The sequence below is a fragment of the Lutra lutra genome, chromosome 2 (assembly GCF_902655055.1).
Source record: "Lutra lutra chromosome 2, mLutLut1.2, whole genome shotgun sequence".
Taxonomy (NCBI): Eukaryota; Metazoa; Chordata; class Mammalia; order Carnivora; family Mustelidae; genus Lutra; species Lutra lutra.
In genome coordinates this window covers 14,217,418-14,227,525 of record NC_062279.1, presented here as the reverse complement: position 1 = coordinate 14,227,525, position 10,108 = coordinate 14,217,418, and the positions used below count along the sequence as shown (strand labels likewise).

Here is a 10,108-nt window from a genome sequence, read left to right as displayed (position 1 = left end):
GGAAAGCCTTCAGTGTTTTACCACTAAGTATATCAGTGGAAATGCTTCTGTAGATACTGGGCCACAGAAGTAGAATGGTCCATTCCACCATTTTCACTGTGGAGGATTTTACTGAGCCTTCTTCGTGGTTGTACAATGATGATGTCAAATTAATAGTAAGTGTACAAAATTCTCATTTTGGAGAGAGGTTATGACATTCTTTTTTTTTAAATAAGGATTTTATTTTATTTTATTTTTTAAAATAAGCTCTACACCCAGCATGGGGCTCAAATTCACAACCCCAGATCAAGAGTCCCAGGTTTCACCAACTGAGCTGGCCAGATGCCCTGATTAGAGAATATTTTCATAAACCTCATTGGGTCTTAGGTTCTAGAACTACTCTGATATCCTGTTATATAAAGACCTCTGGGCTGAGAGGATCCCGACTGGACATCACGGGAAAGATTCTGATGTTTAGAGTGGGTCAAGCTGGTGCATAGCGCTAGTGTAAAATTCTTCGACCTCAGTCTGTCATACTTTGGTCTATGTATTTACTCAGTTTTTAGTTTTCTCTTCTTAGGGTTAATTATTAATTTAATAATGGGTTTCTGGTGTGACTAACTACCAGTTAAAGAGAACGATCTTTGCAGTTCATGAATTTTCATGGACCTGCCTTTCACGTTATTCCATTCCAGACCAGATCCAGGTTTTAAAAAGACAATTTTTAGTGTTGATTAAACCTTATAAAAATTGTTTCTTATACAAATTTCCCTTTAATCCTTGAAAGAAAAAAAAAAACCCAATAAGGCTTTAAGATGCATGACTTTTCCAATTATTCTTCATTTATTGTGGAAATTAGATTGAGTTTGGTCTTCAGCCAGAATATATATAAAATATGTTCAGCAGACACAGTGTCATTTACCTTTAAGGTGCTTATAGATCTTGGTTAGAGAAGATAACTGGGCTCACTGAGTGTTACACAGAAGAGCAAATTATTAAATTATTGCTTGCCAGGGTCTTTCTTTCATACCTTTTCTGGAGGAAAATTGTCAATTCAGAATTTCTCTTATGGGTCTCAGAGGCTAGTAACTTATTGAATGCAGAAAATGTCTTATTTTAAACTTATATGCAAGTGAAAAATCACCTCTTAAGAAGTCTCTAGTGTGATATAATGTGCGGCTTACACGATCACTGTAGGTAGAGTTAGCCATATTTATGGGGATGCCCAGACATACATTCGTGGGTTTCTCCACATGTCTTCAAGAATTTTCTTCTGAGCCTGGTTCCTGGGGCTTTCTGTTTAGATGAAAGGAAGGATGATTATGTGCCATTCACTGACAGCTGGAATTATTTGAATTTCAGTCTAGAATTTCGTCTAAAAAGCAAAATGTGCCTGCTTCTCACCTGAGCATTAGAAACACTGGAAGGCCGGGAGTGGGTAGCCGTTTTGGGGAATTGAGGAACCGTATCTGTAGATCATTGCCTGAGGCAGGGAAACTGAGAATCTGGTTTTACTTTGATAATTTTGACATCGTTGGTGCTACAGATATTTGGTGGAATTCCACCGTCTCTGATAGTCAAATCGATTCGAGGTTCCTGTTAGTTTGTTTTTTAAATTATTTTTTATTTTATATATATATATTTTTTGAAGATTTTATCTTTAAGTAATCTCTACATGCAGTGTGGGCCTGGAACTCACAACCTTGAGATCGAGAGTCACGTGGTCTGCGGCTGAGCCAACCAGGTGCCCCAAGGTTACTGTTTGTTTAGGGCATACAGGAAAAGGAGGCAAGATGAATTTTTGCTGTGTTTTTGATCTGCAACCGTAGAGCTCTGCGGTGAAACCATACCATCAGGCATTCATTTATGGAAAAACGTGCATCTAGCAGAAACTAATCCCTCTGTAAGTCACCTTTTCCCCCCCATAGAATATTAATACTAGGAAATATGGTTGCCTATGGCTTTATATTGGATTCTATCTAAGCTTTTTCTGGTCCATAAACAAATAAAAAGGATTTTAGGACTGTAATGCAATTTTAGCAATCCTGGAAACTTTCTAGTAGTAAGAACACACATTTGAAAGTACCCAGCCTTCTTGTCTCTGCTCAGATATTTTTAAAACAGTCCTCCCTGAAAATCTCAGATGGTTTCAAAATGCCTCTGGGCCTATGCCAAATGCTAGTGGGAAAACAGGAGGTTCCTTCACTTTTATATGATAGAAAAAAGAAAAAAAAAAAACCCAAACATTAGGACTTCTTGTCAAGGGAAACTTGCCAAATGTGCAGGTGTCATAGGAATTAGCTCAGTCAGCTTTGCACATATAGACCAAATCTGCCCGTGGACACACAGAATTAAATAAAACAGTAAAAGAAGAAATGTTGAGAACTAGAATCAATATTTACTTAACAAAGTAGATATGCTCGGAAAAATTAACTTTGGTCTTGTTGTCACAGTGAGAGTGACAGTTGCTTGCTTTTGGCCCTGTGGGAGAGCAGATCACAGGGTTGCAATTATGAAGGAAATGTGCTTCCCTGAGACGTATAAACATGCTAGGGTAGAAGACTGAAAGGGAACGGGGGTGTCTGGGGGCCAGCCGGGTCCTTTGTCTCATCGAGCAGCTGCTTCAAATCCTCCTGGCTTCCAAAGTGAATTTTCCTGCTGATTCATGAACATCGGAAGCCGTGGCTTCAGGTGAGGGATTTGTCTCTTCAAGCCGTACCTTAGATGAGAGAATGTCACAGGAAGGCAGAAGAACAGCTTTCATCCCCTTGTGATTCTAGAAACTACTACCTCTGTTAGGGTCCTATTACCTATGGCAGCAAAGGACACAGAACACATACTGGCTCAGACAAGATAGCAATTCAAGTTGCCATTCAGGGCATGTGTCCTGGGGTGGCAAGTGACTCCCTGCCGTACGCATGTTGCTCAAGAACCGGGGCTGACAGCAGCTCTACCATCTTCAGTAAATGACGTCCAAGGTCAGTATGGACTCCGCCATCTTGGCTGGCAGAACGGTGGAATGACAACTTCATGGTTAGAGATCTTCTCTCAGGCAAGTGAGAAGAAAATTGTACTTGTTAATTCTGATCTTGTTTCTTTGGCCAGAGCCGAGTCACTTGGGCACACCGTATTGAAGAAGGCTAGAAAAGGCCAACCCTAGCTCACACGGTCTCTTGAAAGTCTCTACCCTACACCTTAGGTATTTGTATGGAAGACTGTTCACGGAATTCTGTCTCTAAACCGTGGCTGTCTCACCCCACTTCCACACACACACGCACACGCTACTGGAAACCCTAGATCTCTGGAGCATAGAAACATGCTCTTTGTTTACTTAGAGAACATCTCAGCTCCGGTTCTTAGAAGATGCATCTGAAGTATTTAAGGGAAAAAAGGTCATGATGTTTGCAATAATTTTTTCTTTTTTGTAACAGCTTTATGAGATACAATTCACCCATTTAAAATGGGTTCCTGGGGGCGCCTGGGTGGCTCAGCGGGTCAAAGCCTCTGCCTTCGGCTCAGGTCATGATCCCGGGGTCCTGGGATCGAGCCCCACATCGGGCTCTCTGCTCGGCAGGGAGCCTGCTTCCTCTCTCTCTCTCTCTCTCTCTGCCTGCCTCCCTGCCTACTTGTAATCTCTGTCAAATAAATGAATAAAATCTTTTAAAAAAATAAATAAATAAATAAATAAAATGGGTTCCTGGCTGGCTAATCAGTAGAGCATGCACCTTGTAATCTCAGGGCTGTGAGTTCAAGCCCCATGTTGGACATGGACATTTTCATCACCCCCCAAAAGAAAGCCTTCAGCTGTCACATCCCAATCTCCACACCCCCTCCAGCTCTAGGCAACCACTAATCTACTTTTTGTCAGATCTACTTTTGATAGATGTCAGATAGACAGATAGATAGATACAACCAACGTGGCAGAATGTTAATAGCTGGTGAATCTAAGTGAAAGATACATAGGTGTTCATTGAACTGTTCCTTTAAAGATTTTCTAAGTTTGAAATATTTCAAAATAAAAACTGAGGTGTTGTAATTCATCAAGTTCAACAAGTTCATAAAACCAACTGAGAGTCGCAGAAAAGAATTTGATAAAAGTCAAGATCCATTTTATGACTTAAAAAATTTGGCAGTAACTCATAAGCTTGATACATCAGACAACTAATAATAACAATTTCTCTTCATCAAAATATCTTATTTAAAGAGTTTAAAAGGCTAGAGATACCCAGAAAAGCAACAGAATATATATACAATCATATAACAAACTAAGGAATTGTTTCTGGAATTTATGCAAGCATCCTATAAATCCATAAGAAAAAGCTAGGTGATGTACTGGAAAAGTGAACAAAAGTTTTGAATAATAGTTTTACTCAGAAAAGGGGATATTTAAGGACTCAATAAACATAAGAAAACAACCTCATTAGTTGTTGGCAGAAATGCAATTTGAAACCACAGTGGGACACAATTATAACCCATCAAAATGATCAAATTAAAAAGGCTGACACCAGGGTGGGTTGGTGAGGGCTGTCCAGTGGTGATGTGACTTGGTACAACCACTTTGGAAGACAGGCAGTCAACATAAAGTTGAATATATCTATATGGACTATATGACCAATTTCCCTTTGACGTACGTTCAATAACAAAAATTCAACGGAGGAAATTTAAAAGATCTAACTGCCTTTCCTAACTGATTCATGGATCCATGAATCAGGCAGCATCCTGTCTAACAAGTAAAAGACTACAGAAAAGGAAAGGTTTTTAAAGGTAGCAAGGGAGTGGAAAAAGAGAAACGATTAGCCAAGAATCCATTGTTTTAGGCAATGTTGTCTTCCCAAGGGGAACAGCAGGGGTCTGTTAGTAAATTTCTTAGTCCTGACCAAGCAGTCCCACAGTGACTGGTTAAAGGTTGCATTTTTGGTGGCGGTAGTGGTGTGGGGGGAACTAAAACCACAGTTTGGTTAAGTATTAGGTCTTGGTTTACTGACCTGGGACTTTACCGGATGCTGTTTTGGGCCGTGGTTCTCTTTTTAACAGGTATAGACCCAACAGAAAAAGCAGACCCTTATGTATCAAAATACATCAACAATAATATCATGGCACTCGTCAGCCCAAACCGGAAACAACCAAAAAGCCCATCAGCAATAGCACGGATAAATAAATTGTGGCCCTACTCTATGTGATGAAATGCTATCGGTGATGAAAATGAACACACTGTTGTTCTAATAGCACTGTGGATTCAGCTCAGACATACTGCTGAGTGGAAGAAGTCAAACTCAAAAGAATCTATCAGTCTACTTATGCGTCTAGTGTCTGCGAGTATACATGAGTCCGTTTAGAAGTTCAAATGCAGACAAAACAAATTTACGGTGTTAGAGGTCAGTGTGGTTGGTAACTTTGGGGTAGAGGGAAGGGATAGTGACTGAGTGAAGGTAGGTTAAGGGGGTTCCGGGGAACTACTCATCCTTTATTAGGTGGAAATTCCATAGTTGTCTTCATTTGGTTTTCATTCATCAAGATAAACACATGGGATTTGTACCCTTTTCTATTTAATGCACATTGTTCTCGGGTGTACTTTCTATGCTCTACAACAACAGAAAGTATGGTATTTTAGAGCCAGGACTGAAGAATGGAGCAGAGTTTCAGCCGAAAGACGCAAATCAGTCACTACCAATGACCAAAGCCTCTACTGATTTCCTGTCATAGCTTCTTAACATTTTTTAAGTTTTTTTTTTTTTTAAATTTCCTCAGGAGTGAACAAACTTTTAAAAGGTTGAACCTGCTTACCTAAAGCTCTGAGATAATGACAAGTGTCACAGGTCCTCACTTCTACTCTCACGTGCAGACACAGCGATCCCCGGGAAACATCGCAGAGGAGTTTTCTTTATCCTCCTCACTCATTTTTTTTTTTTTTTTGAACTTTGGGTTACTTTTCAAATTTGCAAATGGCTGCTAAGCACATACGAGCATTAAGTACATTAACATTCCTCAGAACAAATGTCAGAGTGAATACAAAACCTGTCCCCTTACCTAGAACATATGGTTTTAACAACAACAGTGGTAATTTTTCATGTACCAGAGATGAACAGTTTGGCTTGTGCCTTTTTTTTTTTTTATGAATTCAATCTGTTCCTGGTCTCAAGCCTGTAGTATGTCTCTTTCTTTCTGAATGGCTCTCAAAAACGAGATGACGATCTGTGGGTACTTCCTTTTACCACTGAGGCTACTAATCTTTTGGAAAACTTGGGAGCAGATGAAAGTATGTATTTCTTGGAGTGGAGATTACCGATGGGTAGGACCTCATTACAATGAGCTTCTGTGGCATTTTCTATTGGCATTTCTTGTCCGAGTGGAAAGGTTTCCCACCACCTCCTGAAGGGAAATAAGGCAATGTGGGTTTTTATGTACTTCAGAAAAACAAATATTTTGTATTCCCAGCTTTGTAAAATGTCAGGTAGATGCATTCTTTTGCCAAAGAGGGTGGTTTTCTACGTCAAAAGCTAAAGCCATGTGTGTGTGTGTGTGTGTGTGTGTGTGTGAATGCACGCACACACGCGCGTCTGTCTGTCCCCGTCCCGTGGCTGCATGAGACCATCAATAAAAGGTGTATTTGTTTCATTAATTTGTTTTACAAACTATTTTGAAATCTAATTCATTTAATCTAATTTTAAACCTAACAGACGCTGCATGCCATAAGGGCTGCATGACAAAATGCTATAAATGATGTAATCGCTAATTTAAAGCAAGATTTTGTAAAAGTATCATATGTGGGATAAAACCACCAGGTGTCTTTTATTTTGGTAGCCGCTGTCTTTACTCAAAAGTCAGCACACATGCAAAGAAAGGTCCTCACAAAGACTTATGTTTTGTAAAACTGACCAAAATATTGATGGCATACCTCTGTTTGGCAGATGCTTGGACCTTTCAGAATAAAGCATGTTGGAGGAGCTGGGGAAGACGGCTGACCGGCGGGCCCGGCGCTCACCCCACCCCATATACACGGTAGACATCGTCCACGTCCAAGTTAATACACCAGAGGGCTAGCCGAAGACGGGCCGAATGAAGCATATCGAAATACCGCCGTTTACTCCACGTACTTCTTCTTTTTTTTTTTTTTTTAAGATTTTATTTGTTTATTTGACAGAGAGATCACAAGTAGGTAGAGAAGCAGGCAAAGAGAGAGAAGGGAAGTAGGCTCCCTGCTGAGCAGAGAGCCCAATGCGGGGCTCGATCCCAGGACCCTGAGATCATGACCAGAGCTGAAGGCAGAGACTTAATCCACTGAGCCACCCAGGCGCCCCTCCATGTACTTCTAACGCTGGTTTTACTCTGTCTTCAGAAAGCTGTACATGGGGGCGCCTAGTGGCTCAGTCTCTAGGCGTCTGCCTTCGGCTCAGGTGATGATCCCCAGATCTTGGGATTGAGCCAGCATCAGGGTCCCTGCTCAGCAGGGGGTCTGCCCCTCCCTCTCCATTTGCCTGTCTCTGCTCCCCATCTGCCTGTCCCCCAGTTTATGCTCTTTCTCTCTCTCAAATAAATAAATAAAATCTTACACAGAGTATGTTCGGAGGGGATGAGTGTTGTGGGAAAAAGAAAAGGAAAAGAAAAACTAAAGCAGGGCCGGTGAGATGAGGAGTGCCAAGATGGGGAAGACAGCAGGTGTGCGGTTAAGCGGAGTAGCTGGGAAAGGCAGGGCTGGCTAGGTGTGGTGGGACCTGACGGTTGTACAAGACGGGGAGGCCTTCCTCCTTAATAAACACACACAGAATTGTGAATAAAATCTTAGTATTCTAGGGGAATATTTATGTAGACTAAGAAAAGATTACAGGAGGACGCAGTTGGTTAAGCTTATGCCTCCGGTCATAAGCCCAGAGTCCTGGAATTGAGTCCTGCTTCAGGCTCCCCACTCAGCTGGGAGTCTGCTTCTCCCTCTGACCCTCTCCCGTCTCATGTTCTCTCTCACTCGCTCTCTCTCTCTCTCAAGTAAATAAATACAAATTAAAAAAAATAACGATCTTTTAGAAAAAGATCTTTAAAAAAAGCATTATAGGAAATTATTTTTTTTAAAGATTTTATTTATTTATTTGACAGACAGAGATCACAAGTAGGCAGAGAGGCAGGCAGAGAGAGAGGGGGAAGCAGGCTCCCTGCTGAGCAGAGAACCCAATGTGGGGCTCGATCCCAGGACCCTGAGATCATGACCTGAGCTGAAGGCAGAGGCTTTAACCCACTGAGCCACCCAGGCGCCCCAGGAAATTATTTTAGTTCCTATCTTCTGACTCAGCAATTTATCAGAAATGTTTACATAGAAATGCTTCCTAACTATAAACTGCTGTCCCCTTCTCCACACTCTACGACTTCCAGCAGCTCCCAGCACACACAGAGGCTGGTGCAAGGCACGGGTCCTGCGACGTAAACTCACGAGCTTCCTATGTAAATCTTCCTCTGCAGGTGCACCTCACGGAGGAAGGAGAGATTGTCCAGGACTAGAAAGAGGGGTGAGGTAGCTTACCTCGAACCACTTCTCGCTCAATATAAAGAGATCACGAGGTTCAGCGCCCAGGGGAGGATTTCTTTCTCATCACTGTCTCTCAGGGCTGCCTCTGATTGGATCTTAGAGCAGCTCGTAGCTCACATCAATGTAGCACGTAGACTCATCCTTGAACCAAGGCCTTTTTCCTTCTCGGTCCACCAGTTATAGGTTTGAGATGAGGGCAGGGCAAAGATGCATGAGCTCCCTAGGGCTGCTGGAATGTAATATCGCAAACTGATGGGCTTAAAACAACAGAAGTTGTGCACTGTACGAAGTGGTTGGGCCAAGGGTCAGAATGGAACCTGAAATGCAGACAGTGATGTTAGCGTTACAAAGGGAGGAGCTTTTTCTATTTGCACAAAGGCCAGCAGAGGTTACCTAGGAGACATATAAGATACACTGTTATTTATTTTAAGACCTACTTTATCATGTGTAGAACATATATTAAGTTGATTGAAGGTCACCCAAAGATTTTATAGGTTTTATTTATTTATTTGTGTGTGTGTGTGGGGTGGAGCATAAGCAGTGGGAGAGGCAGAGAGAGAAACAAGCTTCCCGCCGAGCAGCAAGCCTGATGCAGGACTCAATTCCAGGACCCTGGGAATCATGATGTGAGCCGAAGGCAGACACTTAGCCAACTGAGCCAGCCAGGCCTCCCCATCCAAAGATTTTATATCTCCAACATTCAAATTACTTTGCATCTTTGGAGTCACAGGGAGATCCAGGAAGCAGGAAGCAACATATCCAAGTTAAAAATCAGAAAGAAATTTGGAAAAAAGTAAAAATTTTTAAAAATGAAAGAAATTTGGAGGATAAGACTCAGCAGCAGTTAAACGATTTAAGCATTATGCCATTTTACTGATGAAAAACAAAAACAAATTTCAAAACACATCTTGAAAACAGGAGGGGAAGGATCTGAAAAATTCCTGGTGTATTATAACTGGGAAGTAGAAATTTATTTATCATAATTATTATTACCAACTATACATGTGTATACTTTATTGATAGTTCCTTAACTTGTTGTTGCTTTTTATCTAATATTTATTACTTATTTTGTGGATATAATACTACTGGGGCAGCTGGGTGGCTCAGTCAGGTAAGCATCTAATTCTTGATTTTGTTTGGTTCAAGTCATGATCTCAGAGTTGTGAGATCAAACTCCGCCTTGGGCTCTGCCCTGCTCAGGGAACTTGCTTAAGATTCTCTCTCTCCCTCTCCCTTAGCCCCTCTCCGCCTCTTAAAAAAAGTACTTAGAGGGGCCTGAGTGTTTATTGTTTTATTTTTTCGAACATAAAAATTCACAAGGCTTTCACAAGTTTGAGTGCGATCCTTGCTCCACAATCTTGTTTTTCCCTGTAAGGTTTTGTTTTATTCAACTACTTGTCTTCTACTATAAGGATTTCCAGGAAAAAAATACTCTAGACTCTTCATTTACGCAGGCCTTTTTGTCAGTAGCAGTAACGGTATACTTCGAGTCCCAAAACAGATTCCCTTGTTTTTTTTTTTTTTTCCCAGCCAGCCTAGCTGGAAATTTCCACATATTCTTTGACATTTTTTTTTCTCTGCTAACATTTAAGATTCTTCTTTCACAACATCTTT

General features: G+C 41.2%; 1 long non-coding RNA gene across 1 annotated transcript; it reads right to left on the bottom strand.

The window, feature by feature from the left end:
- Window positions 1-2,433: 2,433 nt before the first annotated feature.
- On the bottom strand, window positions 2,434-6,963 carry LOC125094279 (uncharacterized). Its single transcript, XR_007125440.1, has 3 exons — window positions 6,875-6,963; window positions 5,764-6,348; window positions 2,434-2,698 (listed from the first exon to the last, which is right to left on the bottom strand). It is a non-coding gene; the product is annotated as an uncharacterized LOC125094279 (long non-coding RNA).
- Between the last annotated feature and the right edge of the window lie 3,145 nt (window positions 6,964-10,108).